Source organism: Urocitellus parryii, chromosome 16 (assembly GCF_045843805.1).
Source record: "Urocitellus parryii isolate mUroPar1 chromosome 16, mUroPar1.hap1, whole genome shotgun sequence".
Taxonomy (NCBI): Eukaryota; Metazoa; Chordata; class Mammalia; order Rodentia; family Sciuridae; genus Urocitellus; species Urocitellus parryii.
Window position 1 is genome coordinate 15,693,469 of NC_135546.1, and position 21,689 is coordinate 15,715,157.

General features: G+C 41.9%; 1 protein-coding gene across 1 annotated transcript in view; it reads right to left on the reverse strand.

The window, feature by feature from the left end:
• Vgll4 (vestigial like family member 4) overlaps nucleotides 1–21,689 on the reverse strand; it is a 132,787-nt gene that overhangs the window by 65,356 nt on the left and 45,742 nt on the right. The gene's annotated exons all lie outside the window — the stretch shown is intronic.

A 21,689-nucleotide genomic window follows, 5' to 3' on the forward strand; every position in this document is an offset into this window, starting at 1 on the left:
AAGGAGGGAAAGAGAGGCAGGTATAATGTTTAGGTAAACAAGAGTGAAATATCCAAAACCTAAACCCTATTGGAAATCATGGGGTGGGGGGTCATTTTCTTTGCACACAACAGAGCCCTGTATTTGGAGGTTAGTGGCATTAATGTCACAGTGTTCCTCCTTACTAAAAGGACATGAGGCTGAATTCTGTGTCTCCCGTGCCTAGCACAGCCAAAGAGGTGCCCAAAAGCTACGTACTGAATGAGTGAATCATACGACCTTCAGAGTTTTCAGCACAACAATAGTACATCAGCAAAAGAGGAAAAAAAAAAAAGTTTTTCCTGTCTTTGAAAACTGCAGCCAGCTTTTGGCCCCACAAACAAACTAAAACCTTACTGTAGGAAAGGTTTCTATACTGATACTATCGAATGCTATTTGGTGACTTAGAAAATACCAAGGTTATTCTCAACTGTAGAACAAGGTTCATACTGTTAAGATTTGAATAAATAATGTCAAGGCACTATACATTTTAAAGAATCCACCAATTGTTGCACTTGGGATAACAGTTACAATTACTGCAAGTTATTCCAATCAAATCTTTGCAGGCTTAGATGGTAACCAGGTTCTGTTACCATCACTGATGCAAGAGTAGTTACTGCGGTGATAACAGGTGAAGTAAGCAATCAAGATGCCATAATCTTCCATTTATAAGATTATGAATGTAACACTAGATAGTCTAGATACTGCATAAGCGAAATGGAAATATATATATCTCACACATCCACACACCAGCAAGCATTATGAAAATGCTTGACAATATTTGGTGGGGAGGGCTGGAAGAAAACCCTTTGTACCATTAACATACACAAGATTACTTTTCGCTTACTATCTTCAGGCATCTGATGCAATTTCAACTGATGGTTTTGCAGTACTATTTACAGTGTGATGATGCTTTATGTAAGTTCTCAGCCAGGAAACTTTATGTATCATTAGCATATTCCCTACAGGTGAAAGCAGACTGCACTTCAGGGTTAACAGAGAGCTTTTTAAAACATCACAACACTAGGTGCACCCCAAACTAATCAGAGGGGGTGCGACCCAGAATCCACAGATTTTAAAGAGTCTCCCATGATTCTTTCTTGTAAGCAACCATGTTGAGATCTGCTGTCTTCATTTGGAAAGGAAGGGAACAAAAAACCCTGCCTTAAGATGTTTTATTCATTTATTTGAAGGAGTTAAAAAAAATAGTGATTTAGGCACATGACTCAAACAATACAGTTGTAAGGATCTGAGTAAAATATTTAGCAACTTCCCTTTAATGACTCAACATCACTTATAGCAGTTCTCAGCTAATGGGTGACAATCATTGGCAGGGACGATGTCCCACAGGCATTCTTTGACTTGTGTCTAAAATCATCAATCATAAATCCTCAGCCTCCAGCCATGTCTTTCCCCCTCCTCTGGGATCTAGCATGGTGCCACTCAAGTCTGGCCACCAAAGGGTTCAAGAGCTGGTACTAGCTCCCAGAGATAGACACAGAAGCTGGAAATAAACACAAACTTATAGGAATTCCAAAGGAATTTTACAGGAATTTCTCTAAATCTTCATTTAAAAAAAAAAAAAAAAAAAAAAACCTGAGGCCCAGTGTTTGACTGTGTACTTTTTCATCTTTCTAGTTGTTGAGTTTTGCTGCATTTTACCAAGTATAAACTTAAGCACTGGTATTCTGAAATGTTGATATCCCAAATGCTCCCACACCTGAAGCTTTTTGAGCACCACTGGGAAATTCCACACATGAAACCTTATTTAATACACAAAATTATTTTAACAGTGTATAAAAATTATCTCCAGGCTATGTGTATGAGTGCAGATATGAAACATGGATGAATTCTGTGTTTAGATTTGGGTCCCCTGCCCAAGGTACCTCATTATGTATATAGAATACTCCAAGATGGGGGGAGGGTGGATGGGAAATCCAAAACACTGCTGGTTCCAGGCATTTGGATAAGGAGACTTGACCTGCATCCGTGTAACCAGAAACCCTGGGGATGCTGGGTGTGCAGTTCAAAGGGAAAGAACTACCCCAGATAAATGCAAGCAAACCCCAGTTTCCACAGAGAAGTCCCGGCAGAGGATGTCCTGAGGCCACAGTCAGTTGTGCACAACAATAAACACAGCTGAGGGGTCTTGTCCAGGCCTCTAACACCCCAGCTCCTCCCAACTTTCACCAGGTGCTTTGAACACCTTGAACAACCAGCAGTTACTCCACACAGCACAGTACTCTGCTTCTCAGTTCTATTTCCTCTCACACATAGCAAAGCTACCTGGGGACCTACTCTACACAGCCAATGCTCCTGCCCTGCCCTGCGAGCCCCCCCCCCCCCAGACCCCACAATCGCAGCTCCTCCCTTCCTGCCTGGTGCTATCCTTTCAGCCTAGTCTACACTTTCAGATCCAGGACCATGCCTACTTCACCCCTCCAAGGCCACCCATCAACAACAAGACTTGGGAAGGAGGCAGCATTGGCTTCCTCCTCCCCCTGCAGACTGTACTGTTTGGGGGAGGGGGGGGACCCTGGGTCCTTACCACACAGCATCTAGATTCTGACTGTACTTTAGAACATGACTAACTCATCCATTAAGAAAACTCAAATACTGGAAAACGTCATTTTAAAGGCTGGTATCTTCATAACTAGGGTACCAAAAAAGATAGTTTTTAACTGAAACTGAAAATGCTCTCAATTTTACACACACATACACAGGAAGAGCTAGCTTTTTTATGAATAAAAATATGGTCGGGGCTGGGTGTGTAGGTCAGTGGTAAATGGTAAAGCACTTGCCTATTGTGCATGAGGCCCTAGGTTTGATCCCTAGCACCGTTAAAAAAATAAAAATAAATTGATCCATTAGATATTTAAAACATAAAGCAAAGAACACCTCTGAGGAGTAATACAGGTTACAGAACAGGGAGCACTGCACTGATACATTTAGGAATTAGAAATGAATATGGAAAAAGATTATAAGCCAAAGGTTAATGGGAAAAGAGGCTCTGTGGAAAAGAACCCAAATAGGGCCTCACCTTACCCTGGGTACTACAAAAAAGTTCCAAATGCTCTGGAAAGCTTTAAATGCTTTAAGATTCTGGGGCTGGGGATGTGGCTCAAGCAGTAGCGAGCTCGCTTGGCATGCGTGCAGCCCGAGCTCGATCTTCAACACCACATACAAAGATGTTGTGTCCGCCGAAAAGTAAAAAATAAATATTAAAAAAAATTTTTTTTAAATGCTTTAAGATTTTCACTGGAAAAATGAACAAAACTTCAATGATATGCTCAGATTGTCTGATTTGGAATAAGGAAACAAAAATTTTTCAAAAGAAAATACTGAAAAGTTTGAATATACAAACATTATGCTTTTGTATATTTAAAAGCACCTAAACCAAATAGAGGCAAAATATGAAACATAAGAATGTACTTCTAACACATATTATGGTAGGTAAAGGATAACTGTTCATGGCATATAAAGAACATTTATAGAACATTTATGAATAGGCTAGGAATATGGCTCAGTGGTACAGCATTACCCTAGCATGCATAAAGCCCTGGATTCGATCTCTAGCACTACAAAAAACAAAACAACAAGAAATAAAACAAGGAGCATTTATCAATAGAAAGAAAAAAAAGGACATAGTTTCTAAAGAAGCATATAATGAGACACAAACACTCAAAAGATTTTTGGAAAACTATTCAACCTTGTTACTAATGTAAGAACTACACAAATTTTAAGAAATTAAGGATTTTCCATCTGATGAAATAACAAAGACTCCAGTGAAATTTTTGTTTACCACTAATGACACTGTAATCAGATAACAGCTTTCTATAAAGCAGTCAGGTATACACGCCCCACAATTTGTAGTGTGAAAAATGTTCACACCCCTTCCTTGCACTGAACTCTATTTCTGGAACTATCTAAAGAAAATAATTAGTCAAAAAGTGGCCAAATAAAGACAGCAGGAATATCAGACCTCTATTCCCCACATCTTTCTCCCACCCTTTTTTGAGATGGGATCTCACTATGTTGTCCAGGCTGGCCTCTAATTCCTGGCCTCAAGCAATCCCCCTGCCTTAGCCTTAGTAGAGAGATCTACCCCCACAGTACACGCAACATTATGCCTGGTCATTTTTTTTTCTTTTTTGAATTGAGATAGAACCCAGGGCTTTGAACATGCCCCCCAGATTCATACTGCTATTTATAGTAGTGAAAACTTGTGAATGTGAAATCCTGTTAAGTCCAAAAATAAAAGAGTGCACTGAAACTGGTATATCAATGATATTATGCAGCCATCACAACTCTTTCAGAAACTTGTAATAACATGAAAACTGCTGTACTAAGTATGTGATAGTAGCAATAAATTTGATAACAGAAAACAATAAAAATAGGATATTAAAACTAATATATATACTATACACCAATTTTACTTATATAAGTATATATGCATATGTAAAAATAAGTGTAAATTTAAAAGACTGAGAAGTACAGAAATATATTAACAGTGCTCATCTTTGGATGGTGGACAGTTTTTGTGTTGTATTTCTAATTTACTTATAAAGAGTACATTTCTTGGGACTGGGGCTGTAGCTCAGTGGTAGAGCACTCACCTAGCACATGTGAGACCCTGGATTTGTTCCTCAGCATTGCATAAAAATAAATACAGGTATTGTGTCCATCTACAACTTAAAAAAATTTAAGTATATCCCATGGTATCTCATGAAACCAGAAAGGAGACCAAGAGCGCAGAAGGAAGGAGACTGAGAAGGAGAAAAGAGGAGAGGGGACAGGGAATGAAAGTGCCCGGGAATGTGCTGTATCCACGTACGACGTACGAGTGCATCACAGTGAATCCTACATATGAAGTTATGAAAGTGATAACAGGAGGGGGATCAGGAGAGCAGGGCTGGCTGGGAGGAAGGAGAAGAGGGAGAGGAGAACGAGACGGATCAGATTATGTTATGTGTACATTCAAATATAGCATAATGAATCCTACAATCATATAATTATGATGCATAAATTTTTAGAAAATTGAAATTTTAAGAAATTAAAAAAAAAAACATTCCCTGGGAATGTTAAGTCTGACAATACCCAGTTATGAAGACACTGAAAAATATAAACTACCCTACTGAGCTACTGGGCTCATCCCTAGATCCAACAGCTCTCCCTCCTCTTCCCAAGATTTTAAGTAAGTTATATAGCTAGTGCTTTTTTCGGGGGGTGGGGGTACCGGGGATTGAACTCAGAAGTGCTCAACTACTGAGCCACCTCCCCAGCCCAATTTTGTATTTTATTTAGAGACAGAGTCTCACTGAGTTGCTTAGCACCTCACTCCCGCTGAGGATAGAACTTGAGATCCTCCCATCTCAGCCTCCCATGCCGCTGGGATCACAGGCAGGCACCAACAGTGACCTCCTTAGTTAGTGCTTTCATTTAAAGTATTATTTTCCCCCCTCTCCTTATATATTCAATTAAAATCGTCCTAACCTGATATGTGAATAATAAAACAGGCCTTACCAAAAGAAGAAAATAAGTTTGAATATAGATTGATGTACAATCAGATGTGTAAAAAATGTCATGTTAAGGGCATCTTCAGAACCCAATGCAACATGAACTGTGGTGATGATGTGTGTAAAAACATTGATCAAGCATTTTTTTTTTTCTTTTCCCCCTCCTGCACTGCTGAGCAAGTGCTCTACCACCAAGTGACACCTCCAGCCTGGCACTTCCACTTTGAATCTCATTATCTTCATTATGGAGATAAGGTCACAAAGGACACTCAGAAAAGGGTCTTGTTTGCTCGTTTGGCTGGAGTGCTGGGGATCAGCCTGGGGCTTCTGAAGCTCACTAACCTAAGTTGACACTCAGCCCTAGAAAATGGTTTAAATTGAAACCCTGCAGTGAGTGGTAAGAAACAAGGCTTAAGAAACCAAACTCACCTTTCTTTTAAACATTGTTTAAAATCACATTCTTGAAAGATCTGGCTGAAAATCTTCTTCTCTAGGAAGGATTAATTTCTCCATTCCAGAGTATTTAAGGTCTATTCTATACTGAATTCTGAAACAAGACCATGAGACATTTTATGTTCCCCTACCCCACCCCACCCCACCGGTCTATCTAAAGACTGTTCTGCACATGGTAGGTCTTCAACAATTTAGCTGCTGAATTAAAGGAAACACAAACCAATTTCAAATGCCTCTGGTATCAATGATGTAACCTGATCTATCATGTCCTATATGTTATCCCACTTTCTTCCAAAGAAAAACACAACTATATACATCATGAAATATCGATTACTTCTCCATCCTGGAATTGCTCAGACTGAACCACACAAGGACAATTATGCAGTATTTTGTCAAATTTTTCACAAAAGCATATATTCAGCTATGTCCTAGGTTTGAGCATTTGTAAAATGGCATGACTTCAACTCCTATTAAGTAGCACTAGATCATGTGCTGTAAAGACTGGGATTCTTTTTTTTTTTAATATTTATTTTTTAGTTGTAGTTGAACACAATACCTTTATTTTATTTATTTATTTTTATGTAGTGCTGAGGATCAAACCCAGGGCCTCACTCGTGCTAGACAAGTGCTCTACCGCTGAGCCACAACCCCCAGCCCCAAGACTGGGATTTTAACACAAATTTATGCACTTTCTGAAAACTTAAAATGGTTCTTTAAAGGAAAGATTTAAACTTTCAGTGCAACACCACCCTCTAGAGGCAGATTTTAAATTGCACAATTTTGAAAAAGCAAACTGCACAATTTGAGCCATTCTCACTGATGTGCATTACATTTCAAACACAAAAGCCTCTTATTCAATAAAAACACAAAAGCCTCTTATTCAGTAAAAATATAGTTTAACAGATTAACCCTTATTAAATTTTGCAAGACTTAAAAAATTACAAAACCAATTCAATTGATATTAAATGACTGAATCAGAACTCTATTTAGATGAATTTCAGAGCTCAGTGGTAGAGCATGAGTCCACGGGTTTAATCCCCAGCAATGGAAGACAAAGATGAATTTAAGATATAATATTAGAAATCACAGTAGCAATGATTTTTAAATAAATCAGTGGAATTGAATGACATTAACATCTCCAGAAAAAAAAATTCTCTTGCAAAACACTATAATTTCTAATTTTATAACACTGCTTTTATACATTTAACAACAGAAATATTTTCCTGCAACCAAAAGATGATTCTTTTAATGATATGCATTTCCACAATTTAGTGTCACTAAATTCCAAAGAAAATTTTCCAGTATAATATCATTCTGATATTCTGGCAAATGATAATTATCCATAGATGTGATCCTTCAAGATAGACTAAAAATGGGAGCTGGCATTGTGGCTTAGTGGTAGAGTGCTTGCCTCACATGTGAGGCACTAGGTTCGATTCTCAGCACTGAATATAAATAAATGAATAAAATAACAACAACTAAAAAAAATTTTTTTTAATTGATTAAAACTAAGCTGGACATGGTGGTGCACACCTCTAATCCCAGCAATTCAGGATGCTGAAGCAAAAGCATCCCAAGTTCAAGGCCAGCTTCAGCAATTTAGGGGGGCCCCAAGCAACTTAGTTGACCCTGACTCAAAATAAAAAGAGCTGGTGATGTGACTCAGGGTTCAATTCCCAGTACCAAAAAAAAAAAAAAAAGACTGGATTGAACTCAGGGGCACTGAGCCACACCCCCTATTTTTTATTTTATTTAGAGACAGAGTCTCCCTGGAGTTGCTTAGCGCCTCCCAACTCATAATCCTCCTGTCTTGGTTTCTGGGATCACAGGCATGTGCCACCTGCCTGGTAGAAAATGTCTTAAATATCTAACATTGGAAGGGCTAAGGTCACTGCTAATCCTAGTGTATGACCCATTCAACATCTTCACTGAACAGCTCAATTTGCCTAAAACCATTTGTGGGACTTTTCGATTTCCAGAACCACCCAAGAGGCTTCCTTCCTAAGCTACCGAGGGAGGTCCAGTCCCCATATCGGCAGCATGACTTAGCAAATCTGGCTCAGGGCCCGGTGGGACCTAGACAGGTGAACTTTGAATGCACACCAGGGAAATAACTACGTGTGTGTGTGTGTGTGTGTGTGTGTGTGTGTGAGAGAGAGAGAGAGAGAGAGAGAGAGAGAGAAGTTTGAAAATAGTTCCTCAGTCATTTTCACAAGCCCCCTGTCCCACGGGGGGGGGGTGGGGGGGTGGGGGGGGTGGGGAGGTGACTGCTGAGCTGGATTTGGCAGAGCTGGCTGCAAGCTGTGTCTTGCTGAGGCATTACTCCTGGGCGGGCCTAGGGGGCGCCATGAGCCAACCTAACAGCAGCTTCACACCCTGCTCACTGGGGAAGGTGAGCAGAGTGGTTTAGATTTCAACTCATCCTGTCTTCCTTCACAAGGGCCAAGGAACCCTTCCCAGTCCCCTTCTAGGCCCGTCTTCTTGAACCGGATCCGAGGCTGGAAGAGGACTGGGAACTGATAAATTGATAATACTCCTGGGCAGCCACCTGGGCAGTGTGCAAGGCAGGAATTCCCCCTCACCCCCCTTGATGAGGGGGTGCAGCGAGCAGGGGTCCTGGGAATGAGCAATCCCCAGAGGAGCATTTCCAGTTTGTACACCAGGTTGAGGCCCCGTGATGGTGACTTTTCAGTGGCATTCTCACTGCACTGGGAAGTTGTCATTTAACGTGTGTGAGTTCCTCTAACAGCCCCCCATCCACACCCAGGCTGCTTTTCCTCATTGCTGTTTCCCTAGCACCGAACAATACTTGGCACCTGGTATGTGATCAATACTTACTGAAACAACAACTGGGAACAAAGAACTCTAGGATCTACGCCAGGTACCGAGGGGAGGAGGAAGGGAACAAATCTCAGGAGTTGGAAGGCAGCGTGTCCTTGTTACATGTGGCCTGTGATGTTCTGTGTGGTTCCGGTAAGGAAGAGACCAAAGTATGACTTCACCAAGCACATGGCTAATTGCCGTGCAGAGAGAGGGTTTTCCTTAGGTTGACAATGCTTCTAGAGAGGGGGAATAAGCCTCAAGTTCAAAGCCAGCCTCAGCAACTCAGTGAGGCCCTAAGCAACTTAGTGAAATCCTGTCCCAAACTAAAAATAAAAAGGGCTGGGGATTTAACTCAGTAGTAAAGTGCCCCTGGGTCCAATCCCACTACCAACACACACACACACACACACACACACACACACACACTCCCCCCCCCCTCCCCGGACCATTCAGTGAGTGAGCTCCAGCCCCTTAGAGAAGCCCTGACTATGGTGGCCCCAGGAAGGAGAGAGCACCAACCGCCCTGGTGAGGGACTCTAACCCTAGGAAGAGAGCCACAAGGTCCAGGCACTGAGAAGCCAGCCCAGGAACCATGGGCTAGAGGTGACGGTGCCCATCTGCACAGGACAAGGCAGGTGGGTAAGTGGCCTGCTTCCTGGGCTCTCCGTGATCTCACACTAGCTTCCCAGGCAAAAGAGCACTAGATAGAGAATCAGAACACAGTTCCCCGCCCAGCTCGGACCTGCCCTCAGCCACGTGGTCTTGATCTAGCAATTCCACCTGCCTGGGCCTCAGTTTCCTCATCTGCAAGAAGGGTGCAATCGAAACCTCACTGGTCCATCCTACAGGGCTGTCGACCAGAAGAGACGGTGCAGGCCACGGGGTTGCGTAGACTAGGAGGTGGACACGGGTGTGGGGTTTGCTGCTCTCGTCCCTCCTCTGGCCTCTGTGGGGGCTGGTTCTTGGTATTTGGTGAAGAGAAGGGAGGTTCGTTCAGAGAACACAGCCCTGCTCCCCCCACCCCCCAAGGAACTTCAAACAGAAATGACAACTGTAAAAAAGAAGCGGGAACAAAGGTCGCTCCTGTGGCCCTCTGAGGTTTCCTTAGGCCTAGACCATACAGGCATCTCTGGGAGGAGGGTCTAGAAATGCCGCCTGCACATAGCAGCTCTGTCCATTCTGAAAAGGGACAAGTCCCTGAAGGTGGCTTGAATCTCGAAAGGAATCAACACACCTTTTTTATTTTTAAAAAACCTTAAAAAATACAGTTGCAATGCATGCTCAGGAAAGTTTAGGCTCCTTGCCCAGAAAGCTGTCAAAGATTCAAAAACCACCTTGACTACACATCCAATATATAAAGGAAGTAGAAACACACCCTGAGAGCGCAGGGGGCTACGCCGCAGCAGGCCTCCTGGGCCGACTTCACAGGCAGCCCGCTGCAGCCCCTGATGTCCTGAGCCTGGCCTCCTCTCCAACCCGCCACAGACCCTCTGTGACAAGAAAAGCAGCAAGCTCCTGTCCCCTCTGCCACACCCCCACAGACCACAAACCCTGGGGGGATTCCTCCTTTCCCCCTTTTGTCCCTGCCTCCCCACCCAACCACAGGCTACCACCACGTCCATCTGATTTTCTACAATAAACCGTGAGGCTGTTAGGATCCAGACAGGGTTGTTTCTGCTGGTTTTAAGGTTGTTTTCTGACCAGAGGGATGTGGAGAGTAAGTTAGAGCCTCACCTCCCATAGGGGGAGCCAGAGAAATCGAGATTGTTTTATCATACTGATAGACCTAAAAAGCCAGGTCCAGTGGTACATGCCTGTAATCCCAGAAACTTGGGAGGCTGAGGCAGGAGGACTGCAAATTGGAGGCCAGCCTGGGCAACCTAGCAAGACCCTGTGGTAAAGCGTTCCCTGGGTTTAGTCAACAATACTGCAAAAATAATTAAAATAATAACAAAAGACATGAAGAATATTGCTGAGCTCAATTCCTGGTGGTTTGAATTAACAGTATCAATAAAGATAGCAAGAGGACTTAAGGGAACTGAAAATTCTGTGTTTCTTTGGGAAGAACACAGGAGGTGAGTTGCCTAGAAAGAATCTATCTTTTCCCTACACAAAAATAAAAAGATGAAATTGTTGTCAGTAGGTCGCGGGGAGCTAGTTACTACAGGGTGGAGGAGGCTACCCATCTCATCCCCTAGACTGGCAGGTGTCCTCCTTACTTGTGACAAGTAAGATGGACTCTCTGAAATGGCGATCCCTCGGGGGTTACGATTATGGGATACCTGTGCTCCCCGCCCTGTGGTCCATCTGCCAAAAAGACAATTACAACCCAAGTGCAGTGACACCAACTCAAACAGTATCCAATTAAATGCTCCTTCCTGTTCTCTCTTCCTCCATTTTCTTGGCACAGTGAGTTTTTAAAAAGAGAAATGTGAAAACACTGCCTTGAACCTGTGTGTTCAGTGGCATCTATACCCCAAAGCAGTAATCAATCTACCCACATTTATTTACAGCTGTTCTAAAAGTACAGCTGCTTCCAAAATATAGGGTAACACATTTCTAAGTTTGGGACCATCAAGGAAAGGTACACCCATATATTTTCTGTGGGAAGACTAGTACACCCATATATTTTCCGTAAAACAGAAGCTTTCCTCCTATTGTTTAGCCAAACACGGGCCCAACAACCTTCCAGTCAGATCACTGCAGTGTGTTTGCTGTTTCAATATCGTGATTAATTAAAGAAGCAGCTGCCAGGGCTGGATTGTGGCTCAGAGGTAAAGCACTCACTACCATGCATGAGGCACTGGGTTCGATCCTCAGCACCATATAAAAATAAAGATATTGTGTCCATTTATTAAATTTTTTTAAAAAAAAGCAACTGCCAATCTGAATGCTCTGGGAAGACCACAGAGAAAACGTATATGTGAATTCATTCTAGATCTTTCCTTTTATTCACCTGGCATGTGGCCTACTGGTCTTCCTAAAAGACAAAATTTATGCCCCTAGTTCTCCCTCATGATGTTAATGTTGAATGAAGGGTGAGGGCTGAATAATCTGCCCAATGGGCACTTGTGAAATGTGCACGGGCCTGTCAAGTGCAGAGTCGGTGAATGTGAAAGTACTTTGAAGAGACACAAAGTCCAGCACCTAGAATTTTCTCTACTTCGAGGAGAATGTAGCTGAGCCCCAGAAGCAGAGAGATCCAAGAAAGCTCCCTAGATACACACGACCCCCCACTTCCAAGCTATTGGTACAAATTTATCCTGCCCAGGGTCAGCATTCACATAAAAATCTGGACCTTAAACGCAATGCATATATGACTTTCATGATTCCAAGTACTATTTGCTTGTCTGCAGGACACTAGACATATGGTGAGCAGGGTCCCCAACCAACCCCTGGGCAAGGTGCCACCTTAACAAAGACACCACCCTCAGTGGCCCAGAGCAAATGGGATCCAGAGACAAGAGTCCCTCTGATCTGGAGGAGCTTGTGTTTGAGGACAGAGTACAAAAACGACAAACACCAGCAGGCACAGGAGGGAGAAATCCTATTTTCTATAGGGACCTAGGTGTGGCTTTCGTAAAGAAAGTGGCATTTGGCTGGGCCCATCAGAATTTCAAAGCAGAAGTGGAGAACAAGGCGCTCCACATACAGCACTTTGTTAGACACGAACACCACTAAATACTTGCTCTAACTCCACTTATTATTCCAAGAGCATGTAGGTGAATGCTACCTGGTGACTCAGCACGTAAGCTAGGAATATTAAAATATTTAAAATGCCCTGTGCTAGAGGTCTGGACTTAGAAGCACGTTTGGTCTTATTCCAGTCGCTGTGGACCAGGTGAGTGAGAGGGGCCGAGTTACCTCTCCTTCCCCTCCCTTGGCCATCTCTGAAGTGAGGATAGTGATCCTGCCCAACTGCTGTCCTTTGAGGCCACCATTTTTATTATGGTGTTTAATACGGTCCTGGATGGACCAAACCAAGAGATCCTCAGGGCAAAGGGCTTTTTTTTTCTTTTTTCTTTTTTAAAAAACTCCAAAACCTTCAGCACAAGGCTGGGGATGTAGCTCAGAGATACAGCATGGAAATTATATATTTTTATATTATACATATATATAAATAAATATGTATTTTATATACACTTATATATAATATATATAAATAAATCATGAAAATATAATATATATGTTTATATATATAAATAAATTATATATAAAATTCCCAACTCAGTGTCTAGTGCCAGCAGACACTTAATAAATGGGCAGGTTCCTCCTCCTCTCTGTTAGATTTCTATTTAATATGAAAATACTTTGTTACCGCAGCACATGTTCTTCAAACTATGACATATCCCAGTTTTGAACTTCAGAGTTCTGCCTTACATGGTTCAGCGTATTTCTCTTCCAGGAAGATTTTATTATTACTATTACTGTCAATTTTTAAAAATATCTCTGGGGTCTTGGATATATGGGACACTAGTGAAAAAGGCATTTAAATTGAGTTCTAAAAATGAGAAACTAAACAGCTGTGGGGTCTTAAGGAAGGCCTCTTGAACATCGCAGTAACCGGACTTCCCTTTACGGCTCTGTTTGCAACACAGAGAGAAAAAGACCAAACAGCAACGAAAATGTTCCAGTGCATGTTCCGAAGTCATCAGGGTTGGGGATTATACACAAAGTCCAACAGCAAACACCTGCACCCCATGCTTGTCTTCACAGCAAGCATGAAAAGACCAGTGGGACGCTGGCTCCATCAGCAATCAAAATCCCTGCTATCCCCAGAAGGGGAGTGCCACCCAGAGGGGACTCCCATAGCGCCAAAATATTTTTATGGAAAATTCCAAAAATAAATTCATAAGTTTTGAATATACATCAAGCCACCTCTATCCCACCCAGGATGTAAATCATCCCTCCTCCATCTGGTGTATCCATGTTGTATACACTACCCTCATGTTAATCATTTAGTAGCTAAGTTATCACATCAACTGTTGCAGTAACAGTGTTGACACAGACTTGAGAATGTTCCCCCAAATACAAGAGTAGAGAAGCAAGGGAGGCATCGTGTATAAACATAGACAATGTGCTAGACATATAGAAAAAAAGTATATTTTATATATATGGCTTCAGGCATCCACTGGGGGCCCTGGAATAAATGCCCCTTTGACAAAAGGGTCTACTTTAACAAGGAAATAAATCTCTGAGAAATTACACTAGACTCTGACAACGCCATGACAAGTCAAACTGCACCTGAAGCCTACCCTGTGTGAATTAATAAACATCCTTTTTAAAATAATTGGGTTTTCCATTACTTGCAACTGAAAGTTTCCTAATAAAAGACTTTTAAAAACTCAAGTGGCAAAAGCAAAATCATAAATTTAAAATAATACAGCAGGTACTAGGATTGTGGCTCAGTGGTAGAGCGCTTACCTAGCATGTGTGAGGCACTAGCATGTTTGATTCTCAGCACCACATATAAATAAATAAAGGTCCATTGACAACTAAAAGAAATATGTTAAAATATAAAATTATATAGCAGGAAGACACAAGAAACAACTGAGGAATTACTCCAGACAACAGGAGACTACAGTAAGGTGGCTTGTTATAAAATCAATTCATCAAAACCCAATATGAAGCCAGGCATGGTGGTGGAGGCTTATAATCCCAGAGACTCAGGAGGCTGAGACAGGAGGATCACAAGTATGAGGCCAGCCTGAGCAAGTAAGAAAGACCCCGTTTCAAAATGAAAACTAAAAAGGGTTAGGAACATAGTTCAGAGGTAGAGAGCATTTGCTTAGCATGCACAAGGTTCTGAGTTTGATTCCCATTACCACCCCCCCCACACACACACACAATACGAAAATAACACTTCATGCATTGTATATACAATCTGATGACTAATTCAAAATACCATCCCAACTACCTTCTCCCTTATTGCCTTCATGAGAGGGATTCAGAAAGGTACATGCTCTCTATTCCACAGAGTCCTTGCTCATAGGATTGCCATGTAACACAGATCTGGCCAATGAGATGTAAACAAAAGTCCACTTTGGGCTTCTGGGGAAACATTTGGAAAAAAGTCCAGGAATGACTCATGATATCCTTTTGTTTTCCCCCTCCCTGTCTCACTGTCTGGAATGCAAAGGTGATGACTGGCAAAAAGGCAGCTGTTTTGTGCTGGTGACACTCAAAAGCCTGAGAAAGACACAAAAGAAACTAAACAATGACCACCTCAGAAAAACCAGGAACTTGAGATGGGAGGGATTTTTCTTCAGACTGAATTTTCTTTTTTAAAACACATTTTACAATTAAAAACTGATAAGTAAAGAAAAAATAATTACTTTAGAAATACAAAGGAAAGATTGAGGCTCACTCAGAGTAGTTAGGTTTTAGGGTAGACAAGAGAAGGCTGGATAAGTAGAAGAGGGAAGGTATTCAGGATATCAAAAATCACATAAGCCATGGTTTACTAAAGCAGGGAACTTGGGGAGGTAGGAAGTAGTGGAATACACAACTGAAAAGATCAAGGGGCCAGAAAGAAGCCATCGAGAAACCAGACTTGACTCTATATAGTCAGGGAGCAAGGACTCCCTGTGGGGTCATCTTTATGGGGAAGGGGAACATGATACAAGAAATACTGGGTCAGTTCGAAATACAGAGAAGTTGGCAAAGACACAAAAGAAAAGGAGGTGAAAACCAACAAATCCATCCGAGGTAGTTCTGAGGTTTCAAAAATCAACCAGCCATGTTGGATTTTAAAGAACTTCTACTGTCCCACATGCTGGCAAACTTGGACAGTTCTCACATCCTCCCTCCCTCTCTCTTTCTGCACCTCCTGTATTTCTAAGAGAAGCAAAATGATAGCATTTAATTTCTCTAGAGTAAACATGAATGCAGAAAAACACACTTGCCATTTCTTTTTACATTTCCTTGTAAGTGTAAATTCTACCCAAACAGCTCCAAAAAAGGACACAAGCTGGACTCAGACTAAGCCCTAGAAAGAAGCTAATCAGAGTCTGACCGAGGACTTTACACAGCGAGACATTTAAAAAAGAGTGTTCTTTACCACAGGGGGAAGGGAAGTGGAGCGGGGGAGAGGAGAAGGCTGGATGATGGGTATCAAAATAGAGTTACATGAGAGGAATGAGCTTGAATATTTCACAGCACAGAAGGGTGACTAGAGTCCACCGCAATTTACTATATATTTATAAAGAAAAGAGAGGAGTGCTACAGTTTGGATGCAAAATCTTCCCCAAAGGCCCATGTGTTGAAGGCTTGGTCCCCAGCCTGTGGTGCTACTGGGAGGTGGTGGAACCTTTAAGAGGCGGAGCCTAGTGGAAGGAGGTGAGGTCATTGGGGGTGTGTCTCTGAAGTGGATATTTGGATCTCAGCCCCTTCCCATCTCTCTGCTTCCTGACCACCAATGAGGGGAGCAGCTTTGTTCAGTCAGGTGCTCCCCATCATGAAATATCAGGCAGGCACAAGCCTTCAAAAGCAATATGGGAAACCAGTCATGGCCCCAAACCTCTGAAACCATGAGCCAACATAAATCTTTCTTTCTTTCAGTTGATTTTTCTCAAGTATTTTGTTACAGCAATGGAAAGCTGGCTACATAAGGATGAAAAGATTCGTAAAGCTGAGAAACTATAAATGTTTAAAGATATGGAATTAAATTACCAAGTTGATCATTAAACATTGTTATGTGCACACTGAATTATCACACAAATATGCACAATTGTTATATGCCAATAAAAAAGACTTTCTTAAAAGACAACCGAACTGTATACTTATAACTGCAGCAGTTCAATTATTTCAAAAATTTGGAATTCTGTTCATTTGTTATCTTTAAGACCATCTCAGATTTAAAAGTGTACATTTAAAGTGAATGATGGGGAGGGGAGGGGGGATAGTAGAGGATAGGAAAGACAGCAGAATACAACAGTCACTAGTATGGTAATATGTAAAAACGTGGATGTGTAACCGATATGATTCTGCAATCAGTATACAGGGTAAAAATGGGAGTTCATAACCCACTTGAGTCAAATGTATGAAATATGATATGTCAAGAGCTTTGTAATGTTTTGAACAACCAATAAAAAAATAAAAATTAAAATTAAAAAAAATAAAGTGAATGATGGGGCTGGGATTGGGGCTCAGTAGTAGAGTGCTTGCCTAGCACATGAGAGGCACTGGATTTGATCCTTAGAACCATATAAAAATACATCAATAAGGTCTTGTGTCCATCTCCAACTAAAAAAAAAAAATTTAAAGTGTATTATAACAGTGTGGCAGTTAATAATACACTTTTTTAGTGTTTCATCAAATACCCAACTAGGCACCTGGAGACCTGGGCTCCAGTTCCAAGTCTGTCTGGAGCTCAGTGCGTGGCTCAGGGTGGTCAACTCCTCCCTCTGAAGCTCGCTGAGGAGCTGCAGGTGGAGCTCAGTGTTAGCCTACATGAGGCCCCGATTCCATCCTCAACACCACAAAAATAAAAAGGAGTAGGAAGAAAAGTCTGCTGTGGTTCTTCTCAGTTCTAAACTTTTGTGCGGAATTCCGTTCAACTTAAGAGCTGGCAGGATGGCATCAAAGGGAGCAGTGGAGAGCCGAGTGCTGGAGAACTGCAGTTGAATCACACCCTGTGGAGTGATGGTTCCCGCTGAGTCCTGGAGAGCGCATCCACCCAATGGCTCTCCTTAAGATTCCTGAATATACAAGAAGTTCTCTACTTGGGAACTTTGACTAGCAAATTTCAGATTTACCTGGAATATGGGGGCCCTTGATGGCCACAGTAACTATAAAATAGACTTTATATAAGGCTTCTTAAAAATTTGTGTAATGAGCTTAGAGCATGGTGGCACCCACCTGTAATTCAGCTACTTGGGAGACAGAGGCAGGAAGGTAGCAAGTTTGAGGCCAGCCTCAGCAATTTAGCACGATCCCATCTCAAAATAAAATAAAAAGGGGTGGGGATGTAGCTCAGTATAGAGTGACTGCCTAGCATGCACAAGGTCCTGGGTTCCATGCCCAGTATCATTAAATACACACACCCACACACCCACACATACACACACACACACACACAATGTAACTTAATATGACAAAAAATAAAAATTTACCCCAAACAACACAATCTTAATGCACAACTGCTTCCATTTTTTCCACCTTAATTTGCTCCCTTCTATTTCCTCAGAACCTGTCGGGTTGGAGGGTTTTCTGACACTGGCATGCGACTCCTGCGCAGGCTATCACATGCACAGCGGGATGCAGCCAGGCAGTAGCCAGACACATTAGAAGTTCTGGTTAAAGGGACTAGGATTATGGCTCAGTAGTAGAGTGCTCACCTAGCATGCACAAGGCACTGGGTTCAATCCTCAGCACCACATAAATGTAAAATAAAGATATCGTGTCCACCTAAAACTTAAGAATAAATATTTTTTTAAAAAAAGAAGTTCTGGTTAAAAAAAAAAAACAGCATATAAAAACTTTTTTTAACTCAAAGGCAGAAGAAAAGCTCATGATGGCTAAGCATTTGGCTAGAGAATCCTAACATGCCTGAGTTGTAAGGGACTGTCACCATCTAACCTCCTGGTCAGCTCCAAAAATCCTGTACAGAACCCCAGTGGGCAGGGGTCTCCCCACCCTCACCTTGGCTCTGTGGTGGAAATCTGGCCACCTCACCTGGGAATCTGGACTTCCTCTGCTGGACCACTGTCAATATTCAAGAATTCTCACTGCCAGTCAACTGAAACCAACTTCTATAATTTCTGCCCATTAGATCCTAGCCAGATCTGTTGGAGCACACCATGCTCCTCCATCTAAAATGAGAATATCTGGGACTGGGGATGTGGCTCAAAGGTAGCGCACTTGCCTAGCATGCAAAGGGACCAACCCTAACCTGGCACAATGCCCTCCTTTCAGAAGATGGTTTAGGACCAGGGTTATAGCTCAGTAGTAGAGTGCTTGCAAAGAAAGAATGAATGTTCACAAAGATTTTTAAGTAAGAACAGCAGGCAACATATATGGTAGGACTCCAGTTTTATTTATAAATATAATTTTGGTTTTGTTTAACATACAACACACACACACACACATATGTATAATAACTCCATACAAATACCATGCCATTATTTTTGTGATGTGTTATATATTTCTAAGTATTTGAAGTCTACACAAAAAAACTAATAACAAGTTATTTTACAGGGAGGAGAGAGGACTTCAGTAATGTTTTTTATTATTATTGTTCTGTTTTCTAATTTTTTTAATAATTATTTTTTAGTTGTAAATGGACACAATACCTTTATTTTATTTATTTATTTATTTTTCTGTGGTGCTGAGGATCGAACCCAGGGCTTCACGCATGCTAGGCAAGCACTCTACCGCTGAGCCGCAACACCAGCCTGTTTTCTGATTTTTAATCATTGAGCAGGAACCAAACAAGAAAATCAACTTCTTTCCATTTTTTAAAATCCCTGATATTGCTTTATTTTTGTCACTTGTCTCTCAATGAAAACAAAGAGAATTACCAAATAAATAAATCTTTATAAATCCAGGAGTCAGGTAAGTTTATTACATTAAAATTACTGAAGACCTATGTGTGTGTGTACACACACACACACACACACACACACACACACACACAATTGTTTACCAAAAAAAAAAAAAAAGAAGGAGAAGAGTTTTTGATCTGTCCCACAAGTGATACGCTTCCCACCTAACAGAGACACCAGTCTACACTGTGGAGATAGGGACACATCCGTCAAGGGTTAATACTGGAAACAATTTCCTCAAAAATAAATGGAGAATAATAAACAAGGGGCAAGCACACCTGCCTGTAATGCCAGAGACTCAGGAGGTCAAGGCAGGAGGATCCCGAGTTTGAGGCCAGCCTCGGCAACTTAGCAAAAACATGTCTCGAATTTTTAAAAAATTTTAAAAGGGGGAAGGGGTAGAGCTGGGGTTGTGGGTCAGTGATAAAGTGTCTCTGGGTTCAATCCCCAATACAGGAAGGTGGGGGGTGGGCAGTGGAGCAGGAAGAGGAGGAGAAAAAAAAGAAGAAAGTAACAAAGAAAAATAGACATCAGTCCTTGACATTTGTCTAAAATACACCTTTCCTTAACCCCAAGACCCTACAATCCATAGAATTCTGTCTCAGAAAACAAAATGGAACTCAAAATGTTAAGAGTTAAGACTGCTTGTTTAACCAAAACGTGCCTCTGTGCCCTTTCTCCTCAAAGCAGAGCAGTGTCTTCTGCATTTCCTTCCAGATCCTTACTTGCTCCTTACAAGTGTTAAAGATCTCCTTCCAAGTCTGCAGCCATTTTTTAAAACAAATAAATATGGCAACTTTCAAAACAAAGTTCCAAGTACTGCTTGCCAAAGTGAACGAGAACCGAGCATCCTCATCTACAACGAATGCTCCACCGTATTCAAGGCTCACCGTGTTTCACACACCAGGGACAGGGACGTCACCAACGCCAATCACACCATGCTACCAACCACAGACCTACCAGAGGGCAGGGGCTGAGGGGGCAGAGACTGGCAGAGTCGCTGGGGGAGCAAGAACAGAAAAGAAAGCCAAGTCCTGTCCAAGCGCACATGTCTAACAATGGCCACGCAGGACACCGTGCAACAGGGGAAGGGTGGCCGGCAAGCACTGGTTCCTTCAGCATAAATGTACTGATCGTCCTCCATGTGCCACACTCGGTTCAAGGCCCTGGAGATTCTACAGCAAGCAAAACGAAAATCTCTGCTCTTATGGATCGTCCTCCAGTGTACATCAGAAACAAGGTACCTGCAATCGGGTCCCTGATAGGGACAGGGGACAAGGAAAGCTGCTCCAAGAAGGTGCATGTGAGTGAAGATGTGAAGGAAAGGAGAGAGTAATCCACAGGCCAGGTAAAGGAAAATCATTCCATGCTGTAAATCAGCAAGTACAAAGGCCCTGAGGCAGTGAGAAACAAGCTTTCCAGGAATGTTGGGTGGAGAGGCTGGCTTAGGTTAGAGGTCACAAAAAGAATTTCAGCTCTTACCTCTTATCAAAAGCCTACCCCAGAAAGGGTTCTGAACAGAAGGGCGATGTTATCTGATTTACATTTTTAAAATACCACTCTAGCATACTGGTTGAGAATAGACTTAAACAGATGGAAGACTTCTGTAATAATCCAGGCTAGGACTAGGGGAGTAGAGATGGGGGCTAGTAAAAAAGTGGCCAGATTTGGGATCTATCTGAAGGTAGAGCCAACAGAATTTGTTAGTGGACAGTCTGAGTTGTGAGAGAAACAGTCAAGAATGCCTCTAAATTTTTTGGCCTCCATTGAAAAAAAATTTAAAGGCATATTTGGGCATAACTACGACTCACACTGAAAACAGGCTTGGAAATCCAGAGCCAAAGAGGTTCTACCATAAAATCTCATCTCCAGGGACCTATAACCCATACACTTCTGAGGCTCCATAAAACACCAACCTTACAAAGAAACACTGGAACAGCTAGCCACTTGCAAAACGCTAATGCTACAATGGTTTTTACTTATTCACACTCTATTTTTTAAGTTGTAGATGGACATAATATCTTCATTTATTTTTATGTGGTGCTGAGGATTGAACCCAGTGCCTCATACTTGCAAGGCAGGCGCTCCACCACTGAGCTACAGCCCCACACACTCTATTCTTTGTGCATAGAGATTCCTACACATTTGCGAGCAACTGATTTTTTTTTTTAATTTTTTTTTAATTTTTTTTTGTTTTTTTTCTGATTTTTTTTTTAAAGAGAGAGGAGAGAGAGGAGAGAGGAGAGAGAGAGAGAGAGAGAGAGAGAGAGAGAGAGAGAGAGAATTTTAATATTTATTTTTTAGTTTTTGGCAGACACAGCATCTTTTGTTTGTA